Below are 13,706 nucleotides of genomic sequence, written 5' to 3'. Positions count from 1 at the left end.
GCAAGAGTTATTCCTCTCCCCTCTTGCACAAGAAGGTAGTACGAATGGGCAACAGGGTTTTTTTGTGCAAGAAATCCCTATGGCTAAAATGGCCATCAGAGCTTTCCAGCACAAGAGAGCGTGCACACTGCCACGGACATTCTTGCACAAAAGCACATGGCAGTGTGGACGTGCTCTTGCACAAGACATTTTGCGCAGGAACTCTTGCACAAAACAGTTCTTGTGTAAGAAGCCTGCAGCGTAGATGTAGTCAAGGGGTGTTTGGGTTTGTTACCAGCACTGAGCTTTGTACAACAGCCCAGGGAACATTGTGAAAAGCCAAAACCTTCCCACCCTGGGTGTCCCCGGCCAGCCAGCAAGTGGCACAAAGGTTCCTGGCAGTGCTGGCTTTGGGTAATTGGTAACACCCCCCCAACAACTCAGATGAGGTGGCCGAGTGGTTAAGGTGATGGACTGCTAATCCATTGTGCTCTGCATGCATTGGTTCAAATCCCATCCTCATCAGATGTTTGCAGGCCTTCCTCTTGCTTCTCCCAGCTTTCTCTTCAGTTCAGCGTCAGCCCCTCCTGTGACCCTGCCTGCCCCAGTCCCTCCCACTGCAGCCTGGGGAAAGGGGAAATCGCCACAGAGACACTCCCAGATGGAGCCCTCAAGGGGAAACCTCACAAAGGAGATTCCAGGCAGCCAGGCCATGGGGGTCTCTGAGATGCCCCAGCCCTGCAGCCTGTCCCACCTGGCTGTTGCCATGGACCCTCTGTGAGGTCACTGCCTCCCGGCCAATGAGCTGAGGTGCTGCAAAAGGTCCTTGTGATGTCACTGCTGCCTTGCAGGCTCATGTCCTGCCCCTGGCCAGCCCCTTGGCATGTGTGAGCTGCTCCCCCTCTGCCCCCGTCACTCAGGGCTGGTTCTGGGGCTCACACAGGGAACATCAGAGGCTGCTCAGGGTGCCACATGCCCCCAAGGGCACCTTTTAAATGTCAGGGCAAGCCAGGATCTATCCCATCCCTTCCGCAAGACCCCACCCCTTTGCTGAGCCCTTGCCCTCCCCAAACCTTTCCATGGACTCTTGGTTACTAATGGACACTCGCCACTAATGACATAATCACACCCCAGCCATTTTGCTAGGGCTGCAGCTGGGGAGAACAGTTTCATTTAAATAAATAAATAGATTAAGCGTTTGAAATGTCTCATGTTAGCTGATCAAACTTCATTTTAAAGAAAGGGAAAACATTACAGCCAGCACACAAGGTTTCAATGTTGCTTTATTTATGGCAGGGGCGGGGAACCTTTTATGGGTCGGGAGCCACTGACCCACAGAAAAATCAGGGACCACAAAAGTGAGACACAAAGAAACTCCTCCAAAGGCCCCCAGCCCTCTGTGATGTGGCCCCCAACTAAGACACCTCCCTCCTCTGACGTTCCAGCCCCCATGGCGTGAGGGGAAGGGACAGGCAGGACTGTGGTTCATATTTACTTTTCTGGGGCTACAGAACTAGTGGATTTTGTGAACCTGCTTAATCTATTGGCTTTCTAATCAAAAACCTGAACCACTCAGCCACCTCAGCTCTGACCTTAGCAGTCTCAGAGGGCCAGGGAAACTGGTAAATAATCCCAGTGCCCAGGCCTGATGGCACCTGCCCCATAGAATTCACACAGCAAACCTGGCTCTCCGAGCACAGGAGGAGTTTGGGGGCTCATTGCTGGGCCGTGGGGTGAAGCATTAAACCAGCCCCCTCCTGTGGGGCTGTGAGTGTTGCTGTCCCTGCTGTACAGACAGGGCCATGGAGACAGGGAGAGATTCCCTAAACAGGCCAAGGTTGCCTAGTGAGTTAGAGCCAAGATCTGCCCCCAGCTCCCTGCCCCACCCACCGACGTGCTGACTCCCTCGCTGCCAGGGGCTGTTTGCATTGGCCTCTTCTCTCTGGAACTAGGTTTAAGCCACAGCTGAGGCTCTGAGCAGGAGGCTGGGTATGGGGGGTCTGAGTGTGGGAGGGGGAGCGTGTGTTCCTCTGGTTCAGCTTTTCCCTTTATTCTAGCCCAGCAATTACCCTGCTGCAAAGCAGAATGAAGAGATGAGGGTTGCTGTGAGCTGCGGTGCAATAGTCAGGGTCTTGGACTTTGAAACTGTAGCTATTAGTGTGAGCTAGACTAGTCATTCCAAGGTTGTGGGTTCAAATCCCACTGGAGTCACTTTAGCTGCTCTCTGATTTCCAGAGCAGCTTTTACAGACCAGGCTGGACCTGCCCCTGTTGCATGATGAGAGTGTCAGGAAGCTTGTGATCCCAAGACCTCTGTGTGAGACTCCCCTGGGGGGGCTCACAGGAGAGAGCCCCTGGGTACCACACACTGGCCACGGAGACATGCTCCATGGTCAGCTGGGTGTGAGAGACGTGCCTGAGACTCCTGGTGGGTGTGTGGGCCCTGCCGTGCCCTTCCATGAAAGAGACGGGACAAACACAGGGCTGATTGACAGGGGCTGTGACACTCTAGCAGCGGGACCGTCCAGCCTTTCAGCTGGATTCAGACCAGGCCGGTCGGAGCCTCTTGCGCTCACCAAGGGGGATTCTGCACTTGCTGCCTTGGGAGCCAGGGTCACATTGCAGAGCTCCCCCAGGGCAGGATTTGGGTCTCAGGGTTTGGGTTGGAGTCCCTGGGACGGGGAAGGGGGGTTTGGTCCCTTCCTGAGGGCAGAGAATTAACAAGAGATAATTCCTTCCTCCGCAGCAATCTGAGTTGGCTAAAGAGTTAGTAACAGAATATTTGCCCAAGTTTAAATTGAGGAAAGAAAAGCCTCTGTGGTGTAGCCATCACTGTGTTTGTTTAACATACAGCAGCTCCTTACAAAGCCCTATAGAAACACAGGTTCTTGAGGTGTCCTCTCTGATGGGCCAGGCATGTTCTATTCTGAGCTGGGGGTCTCAGGGCTTGGGTCCCTTGTTCCCCTACTCAGGTTGTGCAGAGGTGTCCTGGAAGCTCTGGTCGAAGGCTCTTTCACAGGTGAGTTCTTCTTGCTGGTCTCCTTCTTGGACCCCAGTTTATATAGTGAAAATTGAGTCCTGCTTAGCAATATCTTAACCAATTATTTTAGTATAATTTTGCTAACTAGTCATAAGATACTATTGTGATTTACCGAACCAATCATACTCCACCACCTTAGTTGATTTACATCTAGCAAAATTAATTTTACAGCAGACAGAAACAGATCCAAACCAGACAGCGACCACCCAGACAAACAATGGGAAATGGAGGACAATAATCATAGAATGCCCACTGCACAACCACAACTATTGATAAGCAGTTTCTTGCCAGACAAAACGGTGTTTAACTAAGTTTTCTCTACCCATCTTGAGGTCTGTTTCTTATCTGGTACCAGTGGGTGCCATTAGGACAGGATCCCCTTCTCACAGCCTAGTGTGACACTATTTCAGTGTCATTTAGCTGGAATGTGAGCATGTGACTCCAGGCTTTACAGCTAATTGCTGCTGCTCTTGAGTCTGGCTGCAGAAGAAGGCTTTAGCTTAGACCTACTGAATAGCTACAGGCCTTCCAATAGGGTTACAGAGAAACCACATTGTTACAGATGACCTTTCCAGGCCAAAGATAGAAGGAAACCCTCATGGGTGTTTCTACACTAAGGTTCATTCAATTGGTTTGTTTTTTTGTAGACCTGACCCTTCCGCACCCCTAGAGACTCTGGAACAAAGAAGACACATGAGAAGAACCCAACTTTCTTCCTTTTGCTGTGACATGGATGGATCTAGATCAGGTTTCACTGAAGGGGTCTGTCTGCATGTGAAGTACCTGTGACAGCCTCTGTGCACCTCTGCCCCTCATCAGCAATGCCATATACTTGGGGGGAGCGATTGCCCTGAGACTTGCAGAAAGGACAACCTGGACAAAGAAGACATACTCAGGCACCCTTTGATAGCTCAGCTGGTAGAGCGGAGGACTGTAGCGTGTGTTTGGCAAGTGATCCTTAGGTCGCTGGTTCAACTCCGGCTCAAAGGAGCTGTTCTTTTCCCTCCATCCTGGCCTTAGCAGAAGACAACCAAGGTGGTTACCTTGGGTCCATGTCTTCAGAACCCTGCACTGCAATTGACAAAACAATGTTGGGGATGAGCTACCAATCACATTTCTTGGGCTGTGCAAGTTCTGTCCACACACAAAAGTTGTTTTGGAACAATGGCCCTTATTCCACAAGAACAATGCAAGAGTCTACACAGCAATTCCGTCATTTTGAAATAATTCTGAAGTATCAGACGGCTTTTTCCGACTTCTGCAAACCTCATTTTACAAAGACTAACGCCTATTCCAAATTAGCTATTTCAAAATAAGGCCTGTGTAGCTGCGCCACTGCTGCTAGTTTGAACTAGCCCCTTCTTGTGGACATACTAACTTATTCTTCTGAGACAGGTGGTCTACACTGGGGAGCCTGCCTCAGACTATTCTGAGGTTTCCCTGCAGTGTAGACGTGCTAGTTCGAAATAAACTATTTTGGAATCACTATTCAAGGACAGCTTATTCCAAAATAAATGTGCCGTGTAGTCATAGCCAGAGGGATGGAGCAGCAGGAGGAAAGCCAGGAGTGCAGAGGCCAGCCAGAAAACTGAGTGTCCCCAATGCCCATGCACAGGTCACTAGGTAGGTCCCATGGTGTAAGGGGCAGCACTCAGGACTTTGAATCCTGCAATCTGAGTTCAAGTCTCAGTGGGACCTGCTGGTTTAAGCCTGTTATTGTGAGGTTTTTTCACACTGCACAGCTATGTCTATGCTGCAGGCCTTTTGCACAAGAATGGCCATTCTTGTGCAAAAACTAGCAGAGTGTTTACCCTGCATGTGCATTCTTGTGCAAGAAAATGTACAGTAAACCATTGCAAAGAGGGCTTCTTGCACAAGAAGGCAGTGTGCACAGGCAAGAGGGATTTCTTGTGCCTAAAACAGCCATTAGAACTTTCTTGCACAAGAGAGTGTCCATAGATGCTCTTTATAAGGCGATAAACCATTTCATAGAGCTGGAGAGAACTTTGAGAGGTCATCTAGTCCACTCCCCACACTCATGGCAGGGCCAAGAACCATCCCTGACAGATTTGCCTCAGATGTCTCTAAATGGCTCCTTCAAGAATTAAACTCATAACCCTGGAATGGCAGTTGCAGGGGACACATCTCCAGTGTTCAAACATCTAACAGATAATATGGCAAAAAGGAAGCCAAAGAGAATTGCACCTACTAGGAAATGTCATAACTATCACCTCAGATGGGACTTGAACCCACAACTCCAAGATTAGGAGACCAGTGCTTTGTCCACTAAGCCACACTAGTGACACTGAAAAAGCAGAAATTCCCTCTTCCCAAAACACATTCCTCAACTTTTAGAGTCCAGCTGTTGGAAGGAAGCAGAAACACAGGAAGGGCTGAAAATCAGCTCTCAGGAGGCACCTCCAGCTGCCCCCCAAGTGTGGGTCACCCCACACTAGACATGGGCGAAACTTAACACCTTGACATCATGTCTCCCTTCCAAAGCCAAGGGCTAGTCTCCCACAGCCGCAGCCTCAGCAGGGCACTGCACTGGTGCTCACGCTGCTCCTGGGGAAAGGAATGGGTGATACAGGGGCTGGGGCTGGCGGGGAATGGGCGGTTGTCACTGAAGGGGAAGGATAAAATGCAGCCACATTGCTGAGGGCAGAGAGAGCAGCTGGTGCTGGTCTGGTGGCACCGTGGGACAGCCCCTGGGGAGCTCTGCAATGTGACCCTGGCTCCCAAAGCAGCAAGTGCAGAATCCCCCTTGATGAGCACCAGAGACTCCGACCGGTCTGGTCTGAATCTGGCTGAAGGGCTCAAGTGCCCCAGTGCTGGAGTGTCAGAGGCCAGAAAGAGTAAACAAAGTCCACCACAAGGCACCACTGGGAGTTGAACCCAGGATCTCCTGTTTACTAGACAGGTGCTTTAGCCAGCTAAGCCATGGTGCCTTCCTCAGGGAGCCTGGTGAAACTGTTCTATTCTATGGTCCCAGACAACACCTTTGCCTCCCAAAGTGCAGCCAATCCCCATTTCCCTCCAGCCCTGGCTGTGTCTGGCTCCCTGGACACAGAAGGCTACAGCTCAGTGGGCAGAGGCTCTGACATGCACATCTCCACCAGCTGCTTGGCCTGGGGAGTTGGCCTTGAGCTTTAGCATCACTGAGGGGAGGGAGAAGTGCAGCAAACATTGATTGTCTGGATTGTAAACACCCTCTCTCCTGGCCACACACGGCACTTCTTGGGGAGTCTCAAGCCAGGCCCTGCAAGGAGCCACCAGGGCAGGAACCAGCCCTTGGAGCTCGGCTTGCACCGGAACCGGCAGTTTCCCACCATGTCTCACTTGAGAAGAGGCGACTTGTTCCCCTTCCTCTCACCTCACGTCTCCCTTGTCCCTGTTCCCTTCAAAGGTCTCCTCCACCTCAGGACCTGCCTCCTCAGGGCGCTGCCCCTCTGCCACTGGGCTGGGAGTGGGAGACTCCACAGTCTCTGCACTTGGGCTGAGAAGTCTCACGGGGACTCGTCTGTTGATGGGTTAGTCAGCCCGATGGCCAGCCGGATCCATTCCGTAGCGCTGCCCAAGAGGGAGCTTTCCCAATCTCCACTGGTATTTCCTGGGGCTTTGTGTAGGGGATTGGGCTTGGCATCTTCTCTGCTGGAAATGCCTCTTCTTTGGAAAGCAGCTCTCAGGAGTTCATGGAACTTCTTCTTCTCAGCTTGGGAAAGGGACAAGCAAGGGGCGACGGGACAGGGGTTTATGTGATGATGACAGGGGTGCAGAAAGCAAATAAGAAATTATTTTTTTGCCTACTTAAGAACCAGGGTGACAGAATGAAACTGGTAAGTAACCAAGTTACAAAGGAAACATTTTTGCCCCCAGTGGAACTCCTTGCCAGAGGATGTTGTGAAGGTGAAATCTACAAGAAGGTCCAAAAAAGAACTGGATAATTTAATGCAGGAAAGGTCAATCAATGGCATTTCACCAGGATGGACAGGGCAAGTGTCCCTAGCTGATGTATATCTGAAGCTGGGAATGGAGGGATCACTTAATAACTGTCTGTCCTGAGGATTCCCTCGGGACAATGAAATTGGCTGCTGTTGTGAGACAGGATCCTGGGCTAGTTGGACAACTGGCATGGCCCAGTCTGGCTGCTTTGATGTTCTGTTTGGTTTCTGTTCTTGTCCCCTCTGGGCAAGGGAGAATGGACCCCCCCCCTCATCCTGAAGTGGACAGAAAATGGCCTGCGAAAGGCTAGTGTAGGTGAGCAAAGAGACTTGTTTTATGTGTCCCTGATGGTCTAGTGGTTAGGATCCAGCACTCTCACTGCTGTGGCCTGGGTTCAATTCCCAGTCAGGGAAACCAGCTGCAACTTTCCCCAAACATGTCCCTAGTCAATCTTCTTTCCACATGTTACAGCAGCTGACACCTAGCATGGGGCTAACCCTAACCCCTCCCCCTTGGCTGGGCACTGCCTGGACTCAGGCCTCCCCAGTGCCAGCCTAAGGGCTCTGGAGAAGACAGGGCAGCTCCAGGGGCAGAGTCCTTTTTTCTGCAGTAGTTTAAACCCAGCCCCTTGGTTCCAACTAACTAATATTACTCCTCATTCTTTGCCCTCTGTGCCTCCCTCCCAACATCAACATACCCCAACACATCCCCTTCCCTCTCCCTCTCCCTCCTCCCCCTGCTGGTAACACAATCAGGACTTTTCCCTGTTGAAAGAACAAACCCTCTGGTTTTTATGTGGGGAATGTAGAACTGGGGAGGGGCTGGGGAAAGACCCTGGGAGGGGGAGGAGGCTGGGAGGAAGGGCTAAGGCTGGCACCTTCCTCTGGTGGTCCCACTGCCTCATGTCAGGGGCCTCAGCAGCGCTGGGGGGTGGCTCCAGGGGGAGAAGCTGGTTCAGGGGAACTTGAGCTGCTGGGCCACTGAAGCAGGCCCCCAGCAGCAGCCTCTGTGCAGGGCTCACACGCTCCAGGCCTCCCGGACATATTGAGTCTCCCCGTGTTGTTTGGGCTCCAGAGCCTGCCCCCCAGCTGGTGCCTTGAGGTAGCCACTGCAGCAGCAGGAATTTGGACATCAGTCCCCCTGCTTTTGGGGACAGTAAGCCAGGCCCAGGCCCTTTAGCCACTGGAGCTGTACAGGCTGGAGCCTCCCCCCCCCCCCGATCTCTGCCCTGCTTCCTGCAAAGCTCTCAGTCTTTTGCTTGTTTCTGCTTCCCTGTCCATAGCAGGCAGCTAAAGGAAGGGAAGTCAGAGACCCAAATACCCCTGTGGCCAGCATGGGGCTTGAACCCATGACCTTAGCGTTATTAGCACCACGCTCTAACCAGCTGAGCTAGCCGGCCTACGAAAGTACAGCTCACCAGTGGCCCTTTCAAGAAAGGCGCCTCAGGCAGCTGCAGGGACATCTCTGCTGGCTAGTCCAGCTGGTTTGAGGGTTGGTCAAGGTGGCTGGCGGCCGGCAGACCCAGGACAAAGAGAAGCCGGAATCTCTTGCTGCCAGCACCTTGCCTCCCAGCTTCTTCTCTGCCAGCAGCAGCAGAGTCCTGAGCGCTGCCCTTGACACCATGGGACCAACCTCCCCTCACTCAACTGGGCCAAGCTGGTGCCCAGTTCATGCCCACTGGGACCTATTTTACTTGGGTTCCTTCTACCCAGAGCCCCCTTCTTATCCTGGGCTGCGAGGAGCATCACTGGGATACTCTCTCATATCCCAGCACAGGGCCATCTCTCCAGTGACAGGAGACGGGGCTGGTTTCAGGATTTCTTTTAGCGTAGAAGCAAGCAAGAGGAGATGGAGGAAAATCAACCCCATTTGCAAGCTTTGTGTGACAGGAGAGGTGTGAGCTGGGGAACCTGCCCCCCCAGAAGGGCATTTGGGTGCACCCAGGGGCAGCAAGAATTCAGTCCCTCAGGCGAGTGCATTGGGGACAATGTGTGAGCCCTTCCATGAGCATTTTCTGCTCCCACTGGGGAAGGCAGCTGGACAGGACCAGCCTGCAGCCCACGTCCCTTTCAGCCCCAGGTGCAGGAGGTAACAGAGAGGGGGGAAAGTCCATGGCCAGAGCCTCCTCCCAGCAGTCTGGCCCTGCGCAGAGTCTGTGCATGATGGAGCCTCTCCCAGCAGGGCGATGGCCTGTTCTCTGCAAAGTGCTCAGCTGTTTCATTTTTCTGCAGGCCCATTGTATGTGTCCCTGGTGGCTTCATTTACAGTTTTCAATCTTTACATTTGCATCCCTTTTTGGAAAGAGGGTGCAAGTGTAAACATACCCTACATAGCGAGCGTTGGCCTCCGTCAGTTGAGCCTGGCTATGTCCCTACTTCAGGAACCCAAAGGGAGCAAAGAGCAGAAGTACTGGAAACTGGTGGGGTACCCTCTGAATTTGATTTCGTGAGTCTTAGTTGGACTTGCTAAATCAAACTCCGGAAGATTGAAAGATAGTGGCCATTCCTCCCCCACTGGGTGTGATTCTTGTTCTTCTGCACAGCACAGCCCAGGTAGACCAAGGACCTTCAGATCACACCCTTGCTGAACTGATGGGAATAGAAACCAGACACAGCAGATTTTAACTTGTTTCAGTTGAGATAGGTTTGCCTGGTTTATGCGCATTGACACAGAAACACATTAGGGCTACGTCTACACTGGCACCCTTTTCCAGAAATGGTTAAAATGGAACAGTTTTCCATTATAAGTATTTCCGGAAAAAGTGCGTCTACATTGGCAAGATGCGTTTCCAGAAAAGCACTTTTTCCAGAACAGCGTCCGTGGCCAATGTAGACGCGCTTTTCCGGAAAAAAGCCCCGATCGTCATTTTTGCGATGCGGGCTTTTTTGCGGAAAAGTCTACTGGGCTGTCTACACTGGCCCTTTTCCGGAACAGTTTTTCTGGAAAACGACTTTTGCCCGAACAGGAGCAGCATAGTTTTTCTGGAAAAACACTGACAATTTTACAGTAGATCGTCATTGCTTTTCTGGAAAAGCAAGCGGCCAATGTAGACAGCTGGCAAGTTATTCTGGAAAAGCGGCTGCTTTTCCACAATAAGTGACCCAGCGTAGACACAGCCCAGGGGTTTGTAGTAATCTCTGCACATTAGAAATGCAGAGTGAGATGCAATTGGAGATGCAAAGGTTTCAAAGAAGTTGATCAGCCTTTCAGGGGGCACTTGGAGTTGAAACAGGGACCCTTTTGCCTATAGTCAAACAGTTTACCACTGAGCTACACCCCCATTACACTTGCTTCTTTGCATCCAGTGTTAGGAAATTAGCCGCTGGCAGCACTGTCTGCAGGAGCAGGTGGTGCCTTGCACACATGGCGGGGGGAGGACGGCCCTCTATGGGGTCAGACATGTGTGGTGTCCCCCCACCTACAATCAGCATGACACGTCACGATAGCGCATCATCCCCTGTGCTCCCGCCTGCCCTGTGTGTGTTGCAACCTCACAGCACTCACCTGATGTTCCCTCCCCGGTGCCTGAGGACATTTGGGAGGCCTCCTGCATCTGGGGGACCTGTTCCAGGGTGAGGGTCATGACGTTCCTGGAATCCTCCTTCTCCTCATCCTGGAGCTGCTGGTCATCTGGGCTGTCATCCTGAAGCTGAGGCCGCTGCTGCCCAGGTGTCTCCATCCCAGACTCCACAACTGTCCCTGGAGACAGGGTTCCCCAACCCCCAGGACTTCGTCCAGTTCCTCATAGTATGCACACTGCTGCGATGCTTCCCCAGTGCGGGAACTGCGCTCACAGGTCCTCACATACCCCTGCCGCAATTTCTTGACCTTGGCTCTGACTTGGTCTGGGGTGGGAGGAGGTGGCCTTTCTTTGCAAGGCCGTCAACCATTCAGCCACAAATATCTGCATTCCTCCGCCTGGACTGCAGGGCCTGCAGAGACTCCTCCTTGGACCACAGCTTTATCTCTGGCCCAGACCATGACAGTGCCCGGAACTTGCTGCCACTTGCTTGCTCCTGCGATGTATCCCTGGAAGGGCCAGAGGGGTCTCTGGGGGCTTGTGCCTGTGACATGGCTCTCCAAGAGGCTGGAAGCGCTCCATCTTAGCCAACTGGATAGTGAAATTATCCTAAAATAATTGGTTAAGGTAGAACTAAGCGGTTCTTGAATTTCTCTTTATAAACTGGGATCCAAGAAGGACACCAGGAAGAAGAAGGAAAAGGGGAGAAGAGAAGAGGAAGGAAAAGGGAAAGGAAGACCAAGAAGGAGGAGGGAAGACCTTGAAGCAGAACTCACCTCCAAGGCAGCCTAAGACCAGAACTGCCAGGACTCCTGTGCACAGCTGTTGCAATGGTTTGCTGTGTGAACTCTGTGGCAGGTGACATTAGGGCTGTGCACTGGGATTATTTACCAGTTTCTCTAGATCCACTTTGCCCAGAGCTGTGATGGCCGAGTGGTTAAGGCGTTGGACTAGAAATCCAATAGGGTTTCCCTGCACAGGTTCAAATCCTGTTCACAGCGAGGTCTGTGTTTTGCCCACACCTCTTCCTCAGGCAGCAAGGGCCTCTGTGAGTTACCAGCAGTGGGGCTGTTACTATTGGCATCAGGACTGGATTAAGGGTTGAGCTAGTGGGGCAGCTGCCCGTCCCTTCCCCTCACGCCATGGGGGCTGGAACACCAGAGGAGGGAGGTGACTGAGTTGGGGGCCACATCAGAGAGGGCTGGGGGCCTTAGGAGGAGGTTTTTTGTCTCTCACTTTTGTGGCCCCTAATTTTTATGTGGGTCAGTGGCCCCCGACCCAGAAAAGGTTCCCCTCCCCTGTCATAAATAAAGCAACATTGAAACCTTTTGTGCTGGCCGTAATGTTTTCCTTTCTTTAAAATGAAGTTTGATCAACTAACATGAGACAGTTCAAACGCTTAATCATTTAATGATTTAAATGAAATTGTTCTCCCCAGCTGCAGCCCTAGCAAAATGGCTGGGGTGTGATTGTGTCATTAGTGGCGAGTGTCCATTAGTAACCAAGAGTCCATGGAAAGGTTTGGGGAGGGCAGGGGCTCAGCAAAGGGGTGGGGTCTTGGGGAAGGGACGGGATAGATCCTGGCTTGCTCTGACATTTAAAAGGTGACCCTGGGGGCATGTGGCACCCTGAGCAGCCTCTGATGTTCCCTGCTTGAGCCCCAGAACCAGCCCTGAGTGAGGGGGGCAGGGAGAGCAGCTCACACATGCCAAGGGGCTGGCCAGGGGTAGGACATGAGCCTGCAAGGCAGCAGTGACATCACAAGGGCCTTGTGCAGCACCTCAGCTCATTGGCTGGGAGGCAGTGACCTCACAGAGGGACCATGGCAACAGCCAGGTGGGACAGGCTGTAGGGCTGGGGCATCTCAGAGACCCCCATGGTCTGGCTGCCTGGAATCTCCTTTGTGAGGTTTCCCCTTGAGGGCAGAAGGGATTGAGGGTCCCATCTGGGAGTGTCTCTGTGGAGATTTCCCCTTTCCCCAGGCTGCAGTGGGAGGAGCTGGGGCAGGCAGGGTTACAGGAGGGGCTGGTACTGAACTGAAGAGAGATCTGGAAGAAGCAAGAGGAAGGGCTGAAAACATCCAATGAGAATGGGATTTGAACCCATGCATGCAGAGCACAACGGATTAGCAGTCCATCGCCTTAACCACTCAGCCACCTCATCTGATCTTTTGGGGTTTGTTATCAATTAACCAAAGCCATCACTGCCAGGAACCTTTGTGCCACTCGCTGGCTGGCCAGTGACACCCAGGGCGGGAAGGTTTTGGCTTTTCACAATGTCCCCTGGGCTGTTGTACAAAGCTCAGTGCTGGTAACAAACCCAAACACCCCCTGGCTACATCTACCCTGCAGGCTTCCTACACAAGAACTGTTTTGTGCAAGAGTTCTTGCGCAAAATGTCTTGTGCAAGAGCATGTCCACACTGCCATGTGCTGGCTCCCCTTTCTTTGCCACCAGCAGTTGCCAAGCTGCAAAGCAGAGAGTGGCGATATCAGGCTCTGTGGTGCAATGGAAAGCATGTTGGACTTTTAAGCTGCAACAAAATACAGGACTGTGTAGCACTTTAAAGACTAACAAGATGGTTTATTAGATGATGAGCTTTCGTGGGCCAGACCCACTTCCTCAGATCAAATAGTGGAAGAAAATTGTCACAACCATATATATCAACGGATACTATTAAAAAAACCGAACACATATGAAAAGGAGAAATCAAATTTCAGAACAGAACGGGGATGCGGGGGGGAAGGTAAATGTCTGTGAGCTAATGATATTAGAGGTGATAATTGGGGAAGCTATCTTTGTAATGGGTAAGATAACTAGAGTCTTTGTTAGGACCCCGCCGTAAAGTATCGAATTTTAGCATGAATAACAGTTCAGAGGATTCCCTTTAAAGTGCAGTTTTAAAAGGCTTTTGAAGCAGGATGCAGGTAATTAAGTCATTGAGATAATGTCCTTTCTGAGTTAAAATGGCAAGAAACTGGTTTTTTTCTGTATTTTGTTTCAGCTACCCTAGACTAAGGGTGTGTCTGGACTACCTAGTTTTGTCGACAAAAGTGGACTTTTGTCGACAAAACAATACCAGCGTCTACACTACCGCAGAGAACTGTCGACATAGCGTCGACAGAACTCCGCGGTTTTGTCAACGCTGGTATACAGCAGTTCCCTGGGGCTGCATTAACCTCCACAGCACCTGTCAGCAGTGCCCTTCCCCATGCAGCTGTGGGGCT

General features: G+C 51.8%; 7 non-coding genes across 7 annotated transcripts; 5 read left to right on the top strand and 2 right to left on the bottom strand.

Moving 5' to 3' along the window:
- Positions 1–422: 422 nt before the first annotated feature.
- Positions 423–504, top strand: TRNAS-GCU (transfer RNA serine (anticodon GCU)). Its single transcript has one exon. It is a non-coding gene; the product is annotated as a tRNA-Ser (tRNA).
- A 3,414-nt stretch (positions 505–3,918) lies between these two features.
- Positions 3,919–4,008, top strand: TRNAY-GUA (transfer RNA tyrosine (anticodon GUA)). The gene is given in 2 exon segments: positions 3,919–3,955; positions 3,973–4,008. It is a non-coding gene; the product is annotated as a tRNA-Tyr (tRNA).
- Positions 4,009–4,644: 636 nt separating this feature from the next.
- On the top strand, positions 4,645–4,716 carry TRNAQ-UUG (transfer RNA glutamine (anticodon UUG)). The gene has a single exon. It is a non-coding gene; the product is annotated as a tRNA-Gln (tRNA).
- A 1,176-nt stretch (positions 4,717–5,892) lies between these two features.
- Positions 5,893–5,966, bottom strand: TRNAT-AGU (transfer RNA threonine (anticodon AGU)). The gene has a single exon. It is a non-coding gene; the product is annotated as a tRNA-Thr (tRNA).
- Positions 5,967–7,301: 1,335 nt separating this feature from the next.
- On the top strand, positions 7,302–7,373 carry TRNAE-CUC (transfer RNA glutamic acid (anticodon CUC)). Its single transcript has one exon. It is a non-coding gene; the product is annotated as a tRNA-Glu (tRNA).
- Positions 7,374–8,285: 912 nt separating this feature from the next.
- On the bottom strand, positions 8,286–8,359 carry TRNAI-AAU (transfer RNA isoleucine (anticodon AAU)). The gene has a single exon. It is a non-coding gene; the product is annotated as a tRNA-Ile (tRNA).
- Positions 8,360–11,399: 3,040 nt separating this feature from the next.
- Positions 11,400–11,481, top strand: TRNAS-AGA (transfer RNA serine (anticodon AGA)). Its single transcript has one exon. It is a non-coding gene; the product is annotated as a tRNA-Ser (tRNA).
- The last annotated feature ends 2,225 nt before the right edge of the window (positions 11,482–13,706 follow it).

The sequence above is a fragment of the Pelodiscus sinensis genome, chromosome 19 (assembly GCF_052426305.1).
Source record: "Pelodiscus sinensis isolate ZL-2025 chromosome 19, ASM5242630v1, whole genome shotgun sequence".
In the NCBI taxonomy this organism is placed as follows: Eukaryota; Metazoa; Chordata; order Testudines; family Trionychidae; genus Pelodiscus; species Pelodiscus sinensis.
The sequence above is the reverse complement of the archived record's forward strand: the minus strand, read 5'-3'. Positions and strand labels throughout refer to the sequence as shown.